Genomic DNA, 18,331 nt, shown 5'->3' with positions numbered 1-18,331 from the left:
ATGGTTCTGCTCTGTGGGAGTTCACCTTATTTGACTTCTTCCCAATTTAGAATTGTTACATGTTAACTAATGGGAGTCGAGCAATGTACACATGGCTGTGGTTACCATTCAAACATCTGAGGACTGAGAACCTGGAGTGACTTAATGTGTTTTGAACACCAGATGTGACAAGATAATATTTTCAAGATGCGCTTCCAGTGCCTGGAGAGACTAGTTCATGAATGGGAAGTTATACATTGAGGCCAAATGATCAGAGTATGTGAAAGCAGGCTGAGTTGCACAAAAGTACCTTCATCTGATGGAGGGTCCTGATGAACTTAAATGCCTGGATGGATCTGCTCAATGTACAGATGCTCCTGGTATTCTGCACCTTACACAACTTTGTGGAATAGTAATGAGAGTTCATTGTTTAATTTCAATGGTCTCATTGGGACTGAAAGAAAAGGGGACATTAATTTCTCTTTTAAAATTATTTTGATTTAAGTTTATTTATTCAGAAGTATAAAGCATTTTAGCCAATTTTCCTTCTTTTGGGGAAAAAAAAGAGGAATTTTAACATTTATGTGGTTTATTTAGTATTTTTTAAATTTCTCTGAATGTCCAGAGTTTCTCTGAGCTTTGACAGCCAACACAGCTAGGCCAGGGCATTATCAGCTGTGAGTGTGCTGCTTAAGACATCACTATAACTCAAGCTGTGCCTCTGTAGTCCAGGATAGTTCATACCAATAGGATACATTTTCTGTATCATGACCAAGTGGATGTGGGGATGGGGAGACCGAAGGCAGCAAAATACACCCAGAAGGCCTCTGCCAGGAAGATCCAGTCCATTGTGTAACATTGTGAATATTTTCTTGTGACAACCTATCTTGTTTTCTTGTCCTTTTTATCTCTATGTGTTGCAATCCTTGTGCCTCCAGCAAATCGTCGTGTGATGTTTATTGTGTTGATTAAAGAAATGCTTTTAAATGTGGTTTGTTTTCCGATGTGGACAGTTGCATAGGAACATTGGAATTAAAAATAAAGTCATTGGTATACTAACAATTTCAGTGGAACTAATACATAGATAATTGTAGTTTTTAGCTAAAATTTTAATGATTTTTAAAATTAGGTTAAACCTGGTTGAAATAAAGAGAACTGAGAACACACAAGAGAACATATTTTGATGAAACTCCATTGAATTATTACAAAATAAACACCTGCTTACTATTTCAATATAAATCAAACTACTTGTTGTTCAAAGAAATCAAAATAAAATGTAAATGTTTTTATCATGCCTGATACCTGCAGTTGTTTGCAAAAGATTCAGTATCTGCATATGGTAAAAGAACTTACCAGAAGAAACACATAGGAATGACAAAAATTCTTTGATTAATTAAAAAAAAGAGAAAAAATGTAATTTCTTCCTGCAATTTCCAATCTTTATTTATTTATTGCAAATGATCATAAATTTATTGGAATATTAATACCAATCAGAGAAGAGCTGGGATTGCAATGATGTGTCAACGATTCACGTGGCAATTGCTGTTCTGTAGAAACCACATACCATATGTGATCATTGCTTTGTTTCTGTTTTATGTTATTTGGCATCTGTTGGTGTTTTGCTTGTGTTGTTCTCCTTGGTTTCATCTTGTACACCTTGAAATGTGGTAGTTAAAGGTGGAGCACATCAGATGTAAAACATGAAAATCTGCAGACGCCGTCTGTTTGAAGTAAAAACACAAAGCTGGAGAAACTCAGCAGTCAAACAGTGTCATTTATATAGCAAAGGTGAAAATACATAACTGATGTTTTGGGCTTGAGCCCTTCAACAAGGTATGGAAAAATGTCGGCAGTCGTCTGAATAAAAGGGTAAAGGGGGAAGACATTCTGGCTTACTGTTGGACTCTCTCCTAAGTCAGCAGTAGAACATTGACATCTGCTTTAGACCAGGTTTATTCATTTGAAGATGTGTTAGGAGAAAAGATGGGTCAAGTTCAGTCAACTTTATTCATTGTTCATACCATGCTTATACGGTAGGATGAGATAGCAAATCTCCAGGACCATGGAGCATATTTACATAGATATGTTAGGAAAGCAGTTAACACCTTAAAATATTAAGGTACTAAGAAGTATACACTGAAGGTCCAAGGTGCACTATCCACATCTGTACTAGGAGTTCAGGAGCCTGATGGCTTGGGGGATAAAGCTGTATCCCACTCTGGATGTAAGGGCCTGAGTGCTTCAGTGCCTCCTGCCAGATGGCAGAAGGGAGAATAGTTTACATGCGGGATATGTGGAGTCTTTTCACAATGTTTATTGCTTTCCGCCAGCATTGAGTGTAGTAGATATCCTCCATGCTAGGAAGAGGTTCCTCAATGGTCTTTTCTGCTGACTTCACTGTCCTCTGCACGGTACGGCTTCTAAACCAGGTTGTGATACAGTTGTATAGGGTGCTCTCAATGCATCCTCTGTAGAATGTAGTGAGAATAAAGGGTGGGAGATGGACTTTCCTCTGCCTTCGCAGAAAGTAGAGGCACTGCTGGGCTTTCTTGGCTAAAGAGCTGGTGTTAAGGGTCCAGGTGAAGTTCTCTGCCAGGTGCGCACCGATAGTGTTAGTAAGTTCTATACTTACTTTAATTAGTTTTACTTTATTTTAATGTGTTTTCTTTTTTTTTAGACTTTAGGTTACCATTATAAGCAGCATTTTAACATTTTCCTTATTTAAACATATTTGAACTATGAGCAATTTAAAACCAAAGCATGTTGACAACTATAAGCTATCAGAAGGACATCTAAGAGTAGGATCTCAGAATATACTTAGTCACCATTTGGCAAATGTTCTGTTTCACTGGAAGACTCTCACTTAAAAAGGTTCATCCTTTCTATCCAGTATAATCCAATTGAATGGGTTCTGTTATTACATTACCTTTCTGTAACTGCCTGTGACTTGTTCAAAAGAAACAGACAAGCATCTCACTCATATATAGAAAAACACATACTTCCAAAAGCACCTTAGAACTGTCGATTTTTGTGCATTTAGAGGAGAGAATAAAGGCTAGGGTCCATATGTCATTAGTTTTGGTGTGAGTTACATGGCTGCTTTAATTTTTGTGGGATATCCATGGAAAGCCTGCCCTTTCTTTGGTTGTCCTGTTAGTCTTGCTGTCAATATATTATCAGGAGAGTTAATCATGAGAAAATAAAACCCCTTGGTGCATAGGCTTACTTCATAGGGTAGGGACTATTAACAATTTTCAAGTGAGAGTCATTGAGTAAATTATGATATGAAAACTATTCTACTGCCAATTTTTCTGAAGAAAACCAAATGTTGCCATCTGCACAGATATAACTCTGTTAGAAAACTAAGCAACAACACTCGAGAATATGGAATGTTTAAGGCTTTACTTTTGCTGCTGTCAGCAGTCTAACATTTTATGCCAGTGAATACTTCATGCAATGTACAAAATGCAGATCTGCTGGGAATCTAAGGTTCTAGTCCAAAGAGAGTATTTTGAAGAGTTGTTAAAAGAAGAGAGAATTTTCATTGGAGAGTGGGAAATCGCACAGTTTATCAAAGCCTTGGTTGATGAGTTGCTGAATGAAATGAGGGTCAGATGGAATGGTAGCATGGGAACCGTGGTGCATTATGACAGGAGGAATATATGGGGCGACAATTATTGTTTTGCTCATAGGCTAATTGTTTCTATCTTCATTATCAATGAAGGGCATTATATTGGGCACTATTAAATAGCTTTTATCCATTTCCCTTCACATGTTGTGGAGTAGCCATTTTATTTTAGCTGTATCTCCCACCCACAGGACTCTGCTCAATGTTTATGGGCCACCTTCCCTGTGACACAGTCAAGTTTTGGTTTCTTTTGTACTTCTCTCCTACTGACTGCATTAAAAAAACCCATTAAAATATTTATGTTACGTCAGGTGGAAAAAGCATGCTTTTACTTAAATGTGCCATGACTCAGGAGGGTGGGGGTTCTGAAGGCCCATTGAGAATGGCTGCTGTGGAGCTTCCAAAACAGATGGTGGTCGAGGCTAAGGCTGGGTCAGGGCCTTTGATTTGGAATTCAGATAAGGCTAAAGGAGTGGTGCAAAATTGGTGGTATGTTTGAGACCGAGTATTGGTGGAGGGGTGCTGCATCAGAGGTCTACATAAATCAGAGGATGAATTTGGAGTCAATTCAAAGAATAAAAGGAGGGTAGGCTGTTGTAATTGGAGTTGAATTTGGGCCTGTAGGTTGGATGTTGTGGTTCCCATTGGGATGATGAGGCAGGTAGCATCATAGGTAAACTAGCATCAGTAGGGGAGGGGTCAGGCAAAAGTGTGAATGTAGTCGAATCCAGGTTCAGTCAGGTACTTGAAAAATCAGGGGCTTGGGGTTGGAAGTGATTGGGGAGTTGATGCCAGTGGGAAGATTGAAGGATTGGAACCATGGGAGCAATTTACAATGGGGTGAAAGCAAAGCTTGGGACCAGGGGTGGGGATGGGGCAAATCAGGGAGAGAGCAGATAGATAAGTGAGTGAGAGGATGGCTGGGGATTCAGGAAATCAAGGAGAGTTCCTGAGTAAAGAGAAAGGTTGGAAAGTGAGATTACTGGGTGGGGAAAGGGCATTGCAGGAGTGAATTGACGGGGATGATAGTGAGTTTATTATTATTACTGGCAGGCACAATGTACCTATGCACCAAGACTCTTATTTGCTGCAGCCAAATAATATTTTTAATTACATTAAAAACACAACTGGACTAATATACATTAAATCACTTAGGTGTTTTTTTTTCTTTTTTATATAAAGGGTTTAAAGGGGAGTGTTTTTTTGTGTTTTTTTAATAGTTTTGGGGTAGAAAAGTGTTTTTTTTAAACTTTTTTATGGAGCTTAAATTTGTGTGTGGGTTGTTTATGTTGGGATTTGTTTGTTAAGAAATAATGAGTAAATTGAATTTTGCAACATTTAATGTTAAAGGGATGAATCATCCGATAAAGAGGAAGCGTGTATTGGACTACGTTAAGAAGATGAAGGTGGACATTGCTTTTTTGCAGGAGACACATTTGATGGAAAAGGAACATTTATAATTGAAATGAGATTGGGTTGGACATGTTTTGGCATCTTCTTTTAATTCTAATGCCAGAAGTGTAGCAATTTTGATACATAAAATTGTGCCTTTTTGTTTTAAAAAAATTTTTTTGAGAATGCTGGAAGGGTTTTAAAAGTTAATTGTAAACTGTTTTCAGAAGCTTGGACTTTATTGAATTTGTATGCACCAAATGAAGATGATGTACAATGTGCTACAGATTCTTTTTTGGATTTGAATCAATCAAATGAGAATGTAATGGTGGGAGGTGATTTTAATTGTTGTTTGGATCCACTGTTGGATAAATCTCCAAAAATTGTTAAGAAAACTAAGATGGTGAAAAGGGTAGTGAAATTAATGAAAGATTTGAATTTAGTTGAAATATGGTGACGAATTCATCCGACTGAGAAAGATTATTCATTTTATTCTGCTGGTCTTGGGACTTTTTCTAGAATAGATTTTATTTTGGTGTCAGCTCATTTACAAGGCAGAGTTGATAGTGCAGAGAATAAGAGTAGAATTTTGTCAGACCATTCATTGCTTTTGATTTCTTGTGAGGCTGCTGAGAAGGTTGAAACATCCTACCATTGGAGGTTTAATGAGATGTTGTTAAAAAGACCTGAATTTGTTTCATATTTGAGAAATCAGATTAAATTTTTTTAGAGACCAATGAGGGGTCAGCACATAGTAAATTTACACTGTGGGATACTTTGAAAGCATATTTGGGAGGTCAACTTGTTAGTTACACAGCTAAAGTGAAAAAGCAATATAAATCAGAACTTTTGGAGTTGGAAAAAATAATTGCAAATTTGGAAAAAAAAGTTTTAGGAAAATGCAGCAGAAAAGAATAAGATTCAGTTATCTAACCTGAAGCTTCATTTTAATACAATGCAAACCTATAATTATGAGAGATTGATTTTGAAATCAAAACAGTGTTATTATGAGTTAGGGGAAAGGGCTCATAAGGTATTGGCATGGCAATTGAAGACTGAACAATTCTCTAGAACAATCAATGCAATACGAGGAAATTCAGGTGTTACTCATAAACCATAAGAGATTAGCGAGGAATTCTGAGCTTTTTATCGGGAATTGTATCTATCTGAAGGTAATGTAGATGTTGAACAAATTGATTAATTTTTGTCTGAGTTCAATTTACCCTTATTGGATGAGAATTATATAAAATTATTAGATAATCCATTTATGGATTTTGAACTCAAAAAGGCATTACAATCTATGTCAACTGGGAAGTCACCTGGGGAAGATGGGTTTACGACAGAGTTTTATAAAGAATTTTATGATTTGTTGATGCCGGTGTATATGGATGTACTTAAACAGGTTACAGACCAGGTTTATTCCCTGAGTCATTTTCAAGAGCATTGATAACAGTTATACCAGAAAAAGACAGAGATCCATTAAAAGTGGTGTCATATAGACCTATATCTTTATTAAATGTAGATTATAAAATTGTAGCAAAAGTTTTAGCAAATAGATTCGCTAATATTTTACCAAATTGGTACATATAAATCAAACAGGGTTTATTAAGAATAGATATTCCGCAGATAATATTACTAAATTGATTACAATAATCAATGCGTCAAGACAACAACCCAACCAACCAATGGTACTTGTGCTAGATGCTGAAAAGGCCTTTGATCGTGTGGAGTGGAAATTTTTATTTAAAGTGCTGGAGAGATTTAAATTTGGTCCACTCTTTATTGGTTGGGTTTAGGCATTATATACTAATCGTTCTGCATGGGTGGTGACCAATGGTCAGGTTTTGCAGGTATTTAATTTGTATAGTTTAACTAGACAGGGTTGCCCATAATTGCCATCCTTATTTTCGTTGGTTATAGAACCATTAGCTCAGGCAATTAGACTCAATGTAAATATTATGGGAATTAAGGTAGGGCAATGGGAGTATAAGATTAATCTATTTGCTGATGATGTGTTGATATACTTGTCTCAACCTAAAAATTCTTTAGAACCTTTACAGGATTTATTAAAATTTTATGGATCGATGCCCAGTTACAAGGTGAACTGGGATAAGAGTGAGATATTATCGATATCTGATGGGGATTATTCAGATTGAAGGCAATTTACTAAATTTAAATGGTCAGATAAGATTAAATATTTGGGTGTTATTGTGGATAAAGAATATCAAAATTTATATGATTTAAATTATTTGCCATTGTTATATATTAAGTTGGTTTAAATAGATGGAAAGATTTACCATTAACATTGATAGGTCAAGTAAATTGCATTAAAACAATAGTATATCCTTGTATTCAGTATTGTTTCAATCAATTCCAAGTCCTATACTGGGGAGATTTTTTAAGGAATTAAATAAAGTGATACGTTTCTTTTTGTGGAGAGGTAAATTAGCTTGGGTATTGATGGAGAAATTGACATGGAAGTATGATTTGGGAGGCCTTCAATTGCCACATTTTCAGAATTACTATCAGGCAGCACAGTTGAAATTTATTAGTAGGTTGTTTGATATTGATCAACCAACGATGTGGGCTTAAGTGGAAATGGATCAGATACAGGAGAGAGCAATACATCATTTTATATATAAATGGAATTCTTTGTTGTTACAAACATATAAGTTACCTGTATGGAATCATTTGTTGAAAGTTTAGAGTAAATGGAATCAATTTATCGGTTGAAAAGATATATGTCCAATTAAAGCACCATTATATCAGAATCAATTAATTTCTTTTTCTATGTATAATCGTTATTTGAAAGAAGGATAAGGGAAAGAAGGGGTTTGTTTCAGAAAGGTATTTGTTGTTGCAGGCAAAAATGAAGAACACAGGTATATTGAGAATGAGAGATAAATGGGAACAGGAGTTATCTACTTCTATTTCTAAGGAAGAATGGTCAGATTTATGTTTGGAAAATGTTACAAAATTAGTTAATGTACGTTATAGTTTAGTTAATTATATATTTTTTTACATCTGTTATATTTAACTCCTGAAAAATTAAAGAGATATGGTTTTAGTGATTCAGATAGGTGTTTTACATGTGATGATCAGAATGAACTTTTGTCCATTCAGTGTGGGATTATGTTAAAGTTAAACCTTTTTGGGAAAAGATAATTACATTTTTGTGAGGTTTATTTCAAATAGAAATATATGTGGATCCATGGTTGTGTTTATTGGGCCATATGAATCCTTTAACAGCGTGTTTAGATAAATTTCAAATTGCATTTTTTTGATTAAGTTTGGCTGTCACTAGAAAATGTATAGCAATAACAGGGAAAAATGATGTGGAGTTAAATATACAAAGATGGCATAATAAAATTCAATTAAGTTTGCACTTAGAGAAAATTACTTATAATTTACAAAATAATTACTCTTTTTCTTTGAGAAAATGTGGACTCTGTATTTGGAATGTATGAATTTAGATGTTAGGTAACTTTTGTTAGATTTTGGGGAAGTGGTATATTGTAATTCAACCCACATTGATTTTGTATTTTTCATTAATTTTTTTATATGTAATTTGAGCTCCAAGGAAGGGTAGTGTTGTTAGGGGAGAGATGGGGCTGTGGGTGGGTGTGGATGGGGGGTTATATGGGGCCTGTTAAATTTTGTTTACTTTATGTTTGATACTTGTATTTTGTAACATTTTAAATATAGTTTACAAAAAAATTACCCCAGGTAATAATGAGATCAAAAATATAAAAGATAGATATAGTAGATAATAAGTTTTCAGAGTATAGGTTATTCCAAGACTGTGCAGGTGGGACATTATGCAGTCTCGGAAGTTTATGGTTATGGGGAAATGCAAATGTCTGACAGCTGTGGGGAAAAAAAAACATTCTTGAACCTGAAGATGCTGGATTTCAGGCTTCTGTACCTTGTTTGTATATGCAAACATAATTCACGTCGTAAAATTGTAATTTCCTTTTGCACTCTTGGAAACATCTGATTTCCTGTGCAATAGTGAAACAAGCAGAACTCTATGATCACATTCTATGCAAGTCTTTCCAGTAATGCAAGGTGGAGACCAAATGTTCATAAAGGCAGCTGCAGTTTACAGATGAAGCACTCTGATATCTTCCAGGCATTAGTGTGGCAACTGCTTCAAAGATCCAATTAGATTAAGAAAGAAGAGCACAGATGGATACTCCCCTCCATCCTAAAATCCAAAAAAGCACTTGAAACCTTTTGCTCACATGTAACCCAGTTTCTACCATTAAATCCAAATCAATAGTGTTACAAGCCCAAAGGACCCCAAAACCCAGCAGCAATAGACATTCACCAAGACAAGTAGTTTTTAAAACAAAAGTTGTTTTTAATCAACTTTAAACATGAAAACAGAATCAAACTTTAACTTATCTCTATACTTAACTAACCCAAATTAACCCCCTTCTAATTCTAAGTGCACGTGTATGTAATGTGTGTGTAAATTTAAGAAAAGTTCTTTGCTTCACAGTTCAATCTCACTTCTTCTTTCAAGTTCACTGGTTGCAGGCAATTCTTATACTGTGCACAGAATTTAACATGTATAAAGTTCACCAGGATTTGGTCCTCGAAAGGTAAATGTTTACTGCTCAGGAAGGTTCTTGTAGGGTTTGCAGAGAGAGATTTTCTGTTCCAGGATTTCCACAACTGAGGTACCACCATTAGTAACCTCAATGTCTCGCTGCTGCAACTTGCCCCATCAGGGTTCTCCAGATGATAATCTCTTTCTTTCAGGCAACCACAGAGTTCCTTGATGTTTCTCTTATTCCAAGAGAAACCTCAGACAGATAGCACTTCCAGCCATTCGCTGCTCTGGAACTTTCTGTTTCCAACAAGCTTTTCCTGGCTTGCACTGTTCAGCTGCTTTCAGTGTCACACGCACTGGCTGAGGGAGCTTGTTGAACTTATCTCTCTCTCTCTCTTCAACTGCCAACTAGCAGAAAGCCATGTGACTCTCTCACTTGCAAAAAAAAACCCACCTTCTTCAGCAAACCACAGGAGTTCTTCCCCTTGGTCAAGCTGTTGTCTTAAGTAAGCAAAACCCAGGTGTGACCCTTCTGTAAGCACTTTGCAGAAAGGTCAGAAGCCTTGTAGTTATCCAACCATCCAGCCTGTCTCCAATTCCAAACAATGGTCTATTCATTTCATGACATCATTTCAATTAGCACCTACTTGTGAAATGTAGATAACATTCTCCATAGATCCTGCATTGTTACTGAATATGAATTCTTCAGTCTTTCAAATAAGATCTGTTTTAAAATGTGTGTTTGTATGTGACCTACTCTCATTTTACCAAATTCCTCCCAATATTTACACTCCATTACAATAGAAATATTTAATCTACATTAATGACACATTGAAAAGACCCATTTATTGGGACTTTTCTGCTTCATTTTCATAGGGGTGCCAGCAATCCTCATGGCGACTCTTGTTTTGCCTTACGGCAGACAGAAGTTGAAGAATATCACATGTATTACATTTGTATCTATTACCACATGATCATCAAAGCAACATTGAACTTGAAACTGGGTTTCCACAGATGCTGCTTGAATGACTGAGTTCTTCCAGCATTTTGGGTTTTGTTTCTATTTCTGTATCTGCAATTTTCTTTGTTTTTGATATTTTCCATATTTGTGGTCCTGAGATTAAAAAATAAAACTTGCTGCAGAATGTTTGGGTTTTACCGTCATCTCCGATATGGTAGGTGTTCATTTAAATTTACATCTTTTCAACTAAATCTTTGTAGGATGGCAGAATGGTGAACAGCTAGCACTTCTGCCTCAAAGCTACAGCGACCTGACTTCCATCTTGACCTCAGCCAATCCCTGTGTGAATTCTACTGCATTCTAACCATGCAGGTTTCCCTTGGGGTATTCTGGTCAATGTTCCCTCTCATCTTTCGTCGTTAGTGTGCACAAAAAAATCTTATGTTGTGCATTTTTGTTTTCCCTGTGACAAAAGTATGTGTGGACTGAATGCTTGTGCAAATGTAAACTTGAAATTGTTTCAAGATAATTTTGGCACAGCCTATGGTTAATACAACTGTATTGGCATGTTTTGATCAAATACAAGTGTGATTGCATTCTAGGAAGTAACATATTTAGCTAAGATTTTATTCTATACTTTGAACTACTTTGTTCAGTTTGTTGTTCCATTAAATAAAACATCAATGAGTATTTCTTATCTTGACATGATGTAATATTTAAATAAAGTAATAACAATAACACCCATCAATTCACAGATTATTATTTTTAAAGTTGCTGGAAATGGTTAAATCAAAACGCATTCAATTACAAAGCTATTTGACAAACTGTACAGATGTTAACTATGAAAACCTTCCACAGGTTATGCAGGTTTACACAATATTTGAGATGATTTTCAAGAGTATAATTATTAGTTGCTACATTATTTTAGGTAACTAACCTTCCATGCACACATTCATTTCCTTTGTGCACAAGTTGCAAAACATGCATGCATGCGCACACAGCTTAAAGGGAATTGCAGTTCTGGTTTCCTCCCACATCGCAAAGACATGCTGGTCATTAGGTTAATTCTCCCCTGGGTAGGTGGATGGGAGGAGAATCAAAGTGAACTTAAAAAACTTTGTGAGGACGGATTAAAGGGGAAATGAGTGGGGGAGCAATCCTCTGTGAGTTGGTAACTCCCTTAGCTTAAGCATAGCTATGGAAAAAGATGAAAACAGACAAAATAGGAAAGTGCTTAACTGGGGAAAGGCTAATTATGAAGGGATGAGGCAGGAACTAGAAAAAATAAATTGGAAACAGATGCTCAAGGGTGAAAGTACAACTAATGTGGAGGAAGTTTAGGGATCACTTGTGTTGGGCCCAGGATAAGTTTGTCCCATTGGGACAAGGAAAAGGGAACTGTGGCTGACAAAACAGGTGCAGCAACTAGTCAAGAAGAAGGAAGCATATATTAGATATAGGAATCAGGAAGCAGGAAGGGCTGATGAGAAATATATGGTTGCCAGGAAGGAGCTTAAGAAAGGACTTAGGAGAGCTTGAAGGTATTCTATGCGTATATGAAGAACAGAGGATGATGAGAATTAGGGTGGGGCCACTAAAGGATAAAGGAGACAAAATGTGCCTGGAGATGGAGAAGGTTGGGGAGGTCCTAAATGAATACTTTCGTTCAGTATTCACAAAAGAAAAGGACCTCGATCAGGGTGAGGTCAGAATAGAACAGGCCTGTGTGCTGGACATTGTCAAGATTAAGTAAGAGGCAATATTGGATCTTCTTAAAAACATCAAAATTGATAAGAACCCAGGGCCAGACATGATACACTCCAGCTTGTTGTGGGAAGTGAGTGAAGAGATTGCTGGGGCAGTAGTGATGATCTGTAAATCCTCAGGGGAGGTGCTGGAGGATTGGAGGATGACAAATGTAGTCCCCTTAACATAACATAACATAACATAACAATTACAGCACGGAAACAGGCTATTAGGCCCTTCTAGTCCGCACCGAACCAAACACCCCTTTCTAGTCCCACCTCCCTGCACAATGCCCATAACCCTCCATCTTCTTCTCATCCATATACCTGTCCAACCTTTTCTTAAATAATATAATTGACTCCGCCGCCACTATTTCTCCCGGAAGATCATTCCACACAGCTACCACTCTCTGAGTAAAGAAGTTCCCCCTCATGTTACCTCTAAACCTCTGCCCCTTAATTCTTAACTCATGTCCTCTTGTTTTAAACTTTCCTCCTCTTAACGGAAATAGTCTATCCACATCCATTTTGCCTATCCCTTTCATAATCTTAAATACTTCTATCAAATCCCCTCTTAACCTTCTACGCTCCAAAGAATAAAGACCCAATCTGTCCAATCTCTCCCCATACTCCAGATGCTTAAACCCAGGCAACATTCTGGTAAACCTTCTCTGCACTCTCTCCTTCAATTATATCCTTCCTATAATTGGGCGACCAGAACTGCACACAGAACTCCAAATTAGGCCGCACCAACGTCTTATACAATCTCAACATCACCTCCCAACTCCTATATTCCATGCAATGATTGATAAAGGCCAGCATACTAAAAGCCTTCTTCACCACCCTATTCACGTGAGTTTCTACCTTCAGGGAACGATGTACCGTTACTCCTAAATCTTTCTGCTCTTCTGTATTCCTCAATACTCTCCCATTTACCACATATGTCCTATTCTGATTCTTCTTACCAAAATGAAGCACCTCACACTTATCAGCATTAAATTCCATCTGCCATTTTTCAGCCCACTTTTCTAAGCAGCCCAAATCCCTCTGCAATCCTTGAAAACCTTCTTCATTATCCACTATTCCACCTATCTTAGTATCGTCTGCATATTTACTAATCCAATTCACCACCCCATCATCTAGATCATTAATGTATATAACGAACAACAATGGGCCCAATACAGATCCTTGAGGCACACCACTGGTCACCGGCCTCCAACCTGACAGAAAATTATCCACTACCACTCTCTGGCCTCTCCCTTTCAGCCAATGTTCAATCCATTTGACTATCTCAAAATTTATACCTAAAGACTGCACCTTCCTAACTAACCTTCCATGTGGTACCTTATCGAAGGCCTTACTGAAGTCCATATAGACAACATCCACTGCGCTACCCTCATCCACATTCCTAGTCACCTCTTCAAAAAATTCAATCAGATTGGTCAAACATGACCTTCCTCCCACAAATCCATGTTGAGTGCTCCTGATCAGACCCTGTCTATCCAGATGTTTATAAGTACTATCTCTAAGAATTTTCTCCATTAATTTACCTACCACAGACGTCAAACTTACAGGCCGATAGTTGCCAGGCTTCCTCCTTGAACCCTTTTTAAATAACGGAACCACATGCGCAATGCGCCAATCCTCTGGCACTATCCCCATATCTAATGACATTTGAAAAATTACCGCCAGAGCCTCTGCTATTTCCTCCTTCACTTCTCTCAATGTCCTGGGGAAGATCCCGTCTGGTCCCGGAGACTTATCCACCTTTATTCTTCAAAAGCCTTAAAACTACACCTTTTGTAATCTCTATATTCCCCATATTTACCCAATTTGCTTTTTTTATCCCACATCTCCCAATATCCTTCTCCTTAGTGAATACCGAAGAAAAGAAACTGTTCAATATTTCCCCCATTTCTCTAGGTTCCACACACAGTTTTCCACTCTGATTTTCTAAGGGACCAATTTTGTCTCTAGCTTTCCTCTTACCATTAACATATTTGTAGAACTCTTTTGGATTAGTTTTCACCCTGCTTGCCATAATTTTCTCGTACCTTCTTTTAGCTTTCCTAATTCCTCTCTTAAGATTCCTCTTACATTCAATAAATCTTTCAAACATCTCCTTAACTCCATGCTTCTTATATCTAATGTACGCCTCCCTTTTTCTTCGAACCAAGTTTCCAATATTCCTTGAAAACCACGGCTCTCTCAAACCTTTTGCCCCTCCTTTTAACCTAACAGGAACATAAAGCTTTTGCACTCTCAAAATCTGATCTTTAAAAGACTTCCATCTCTCTACTACATCCTGCCCATAAAACAAATTAAAGAAAGTTAATAGGGAGAATCCTGGGAATTATAGACTGGTGAGTCTAATACATATGGTGTGCAAACTATTGGACAGGATCAATGAGGATTTGGAGAAGTACACTCTACTCAAGGATAGTCAGCATGGCTTTGCAAAGGGTTTTTTTGAGTTTTTTGAGGATGTAACAAAAGAAATTGACGAGGGTAGGGTGGTAGATATGGTCTACATGGATTATAACAAGGCATTTGACAAGGTCCCTTACGAGAAACTCAACTAGAAAGTCATGAGGCACGGGATCAGTGGAACCTTGGCTTTTGGATAAAAGATTGGCTTGCAGGAAGAAAGCAGAGAGTTGTAGTGGAAGGAAAGTATTCTGCCTGGAGATCAGTGGCAAATGAAGTACTGGAAGGATCTGTTCTGGAACCCCTGCTCTTCATAATTTTTATAAATGACGTGTATAAGGAGGCGGAAGGATGAGTCAGTAAGTTTGCGGGTAACACAGAGGTTGGAGTGGATGTGGATGGAGCTGAATGTTGTCGAAGGTTACAAGAAGTTTTTGTACAGAGTGCAGATTTGGGCAGAAAAGTAGCAGATGGAGTTCAATCTGGATAAGTGTGAGGACAAACTGGAAGGCACAGTACAAGGTCAGTTACTTAACAGTGTGATGAACAGACGGACATTGGGGTTCAAAGCCATACATCCCAAAAGGTCACCACACAGGATGATAGGATAGTTAAGAAGGCCAATGGGATGCTGGGCTTCATTAATATAGGGATTTAGTTCAGGAAAAGATGGGTCATGTTGCAACTCTGCAAATCTCTGGTGAGCCCACACTTGGAATATTATGTTCAGTTCTGGTCACCTCATTATAGGAAAGATGTTGAAGCTATGGAGAGGGTGCAGAGGAGATTCACCAGGATGTTGCCTGGATTGGAAAACAAGTATTATGAGGTAAGGCTGGCAGAGCTGGGACATTTCTCTTTGGAACATAGAAGGATGAGAGGAGACAACAGAGGTCTACAAGATTATGAGAGGCATAGATAGGGTGGACAGCCTGCATCCGTTTCTTGTGACAGATTATTTGAATAGGTGTAGCACCTTTGTTCATTGACAAAATCCACCAATGTCATAATAATGGAAGATTAGAGAAAACAATTACATTTGTATGATTGTCGCGTGTGTGATGGTAGATGCTGAAACCTGGAACAAAACTACCAAACTGCCGGAGGAACTGTGTGTCGATCAGCATCACAGGGAGAAAAATAATGGTTGAGGTTTCAGGCTGGGACCCTTCAGCAATATTCAAATTTCTTGGGTGTTTTTTATGAACTCAACTGGCCCCAAAATGGTAGTCATTTTGAGGTGTGAAATGAAAATGCTGAAAATTGCTGAGCAGGTCTACGAAAATCGAAGGGAAAAAAAAACAAGAATTCATAATTTGGGTCAAGGACTTTCCAGCTGAGCAGGTAACATTTAATTTTTTCCCATGGATTTTGCTGGGACTTGCTGAGTTATTTCTTGTAGTTCTCATTTTTTATTTTAGACTTCCAGCAATCTTTGCTGTTGATTACTTCTGCAATCCCCATTGCAATTATATTCCTTCTGTGCTTTTCCCATAGACTGCCCTGAATACAGGTGAATCCGACAGTTGATGGGCACTGAAGCTTATCAAATAAATCCCAGCATTGCTTGGGATATTAGTAGGAATCTGGCATATACTAGTCTGTCATGCTGCTTGGCTGATTTATGAAGAACTTGATGCATGTCGTACCATAGCTGTGCAATATGGCCCCTTTCATAGATATATATAACATTATTGAGGTAAATAATTGGTGTTGAATGCAGGGAAAAGTCCATCATTTGGCAATTCACTGTTATTCAAATTTTCAAGATTCTTCAATACTCTAAATGCTTTGATACAGAAGGAAGAAACATATATTTAGGAAATCTTAAATGACAATGGGAATTGGTGGAGATACTCAACATGCCAGGATCTGGGCAGTGAAAAAGCGAGCTAATATTTTAGACTAAAGATCATTCACTGGACTAAATCTAGAAACCATTTTTACTTTGCACAATCCTTAATTTCAATGTCTATAAAAATCTACTGATCTCAGCTTTTAAATTTTAAATAGATCCAATCTAAATATATGTTTTGGGAAGTGTTTCACATTTTTCCAGTCCGAAAAGTGAGGAATTCTTTCTGACATCACCTTTATCAGCCTTCTAGTCTATATTGTGTAAGCATAGCAGTGATATTTTCTCTGATGAGCAGTGACATCCCTCCCCCTTTCATGCCTCCTCTTTTATCATGTCTGAAACAGCAGAACACTGGAACATTGGGCTGCCAGTCCTGCCCCTTCTGCATCTAATGGGTACTTTGCATCATTACACATGCCAATCCACACTCTAAACTCATCTGCCTTTCCTACAATAATCCTTCCATTGAAATAGACACAAATCAGAACATTATTCCCACCATATAGAACTTTTTGACACAGGACAAAATGCATCAGAAGGAAAATCTCCAAACAGAAAAATCTATGGGGAGCAACGACTGAGGCAGAGTCTTTGAATTCCACTAGACACACTTCTCAGAACAATTCATCTGGAGAAGAACAGATGGAGAGAATAAAATGGGCTCCTAGGAGTCATAGCGAAGAAGGTCAGAGAAAGAAGTAGCAGTGACATGGAAGAGCATAGTTAGGTTAGTCACTGAATTGCAACTCTCTGTGGAAGTCTCACATGTTTTTGGATTAAAAAATTGATTGAATATTTAATCTTTTTTTAACTAAGTTAATTGAAACCAAATCTTTAAGAAATAGAAAATAGGACCAGAAGAAGGCCATCTGGCCCATTGAGTTTGCTCCATCATTCAATAAGTTTATTGTTTATCTCACCGTGGACTCAGCTCCATTTACTCATCTCTTCCTCATAACGCTTAATTCTCTTGCTATTCAAAAACCTATTTACAATATATTTCAGCTTATGTTGAGTTGTGAAATCCTAAAAAAAGCTGGGGTGGTCGACCTATATACTTTTGAGTCCTTAAATTCACTGAAAAAGAAACAGATTGACGTCAATTCGGCATACAAGCCAATGCTGGAAGCACCTCCCCTCCGCAGGTTCTTCCACTCCCTGACACCTCTCCACTGCAGGGCACCGCCATAACCATTCCTACCTGGGACCCTGAGGTCCCCGCTCCTGCCTGGTGGGCCGAGGTTTCTGCTCCTGCTGGGAACACGATGTCAGCGCTCCAGCTCCGTGGGCTGTTGCCGCTGCTGCCCGGTAGGCCAAGGATTTTTTTTTTACTTACTTAATTTACAGCTTTGTTACTTGCGACTGGGGTGTTTTTAAAAAGTTTTTGGTTTGTTCCTGGGAGGCCCAGAGAGCCTGAAAAATGGGGGTTGACTTATACACTGGATATACCATAAAACCCTTAAAATTAGGCTGACAAATGGGGGTCGACTTATATGCCAGTTGACTCATAAGCCGAAATATACAGTCATTGTATTTTAAACACATTTAAGGGTTAGGGTTAGAGTTAGGATTAGCTTCAACTGCTTTCTAAGGGAGAGAATTCAACTGATTCAGTACTCTCTGAGAGAAGCAGATTCTCTTCATCTCTTTCTCTAATCGACATCACCGAATCCTGAAAACATGTCCCTCAGTACTTGAATCAACTGCCAGTGGAAACAACTTCCCTGTTCCCATCTTACCAATTCCTTTCATCATTTTATGTTTCAGTAAAAACTCTCCTCAT

Source organism: Narcine bancroftii, chromosome 3 (assembly GCF_036971445.1).
Source record: "Narcine bancroftii isolate sNarBan1 chromosome 3, sNarBan1.hap1, whole genome shotgun sequence".
NCBI classification, from domain to species: domain Eukaryota; kingdom Metazoa; phylum Chordata; class Chondrichthyes; order Torpediniformes; family Narcinidae; genus Narcine; species Narcine bancroftii.
The sequence above is the reverse complement of the archived record's forward strand: the minus strand, read 5'-3'. Positions refer to the sequence as shown.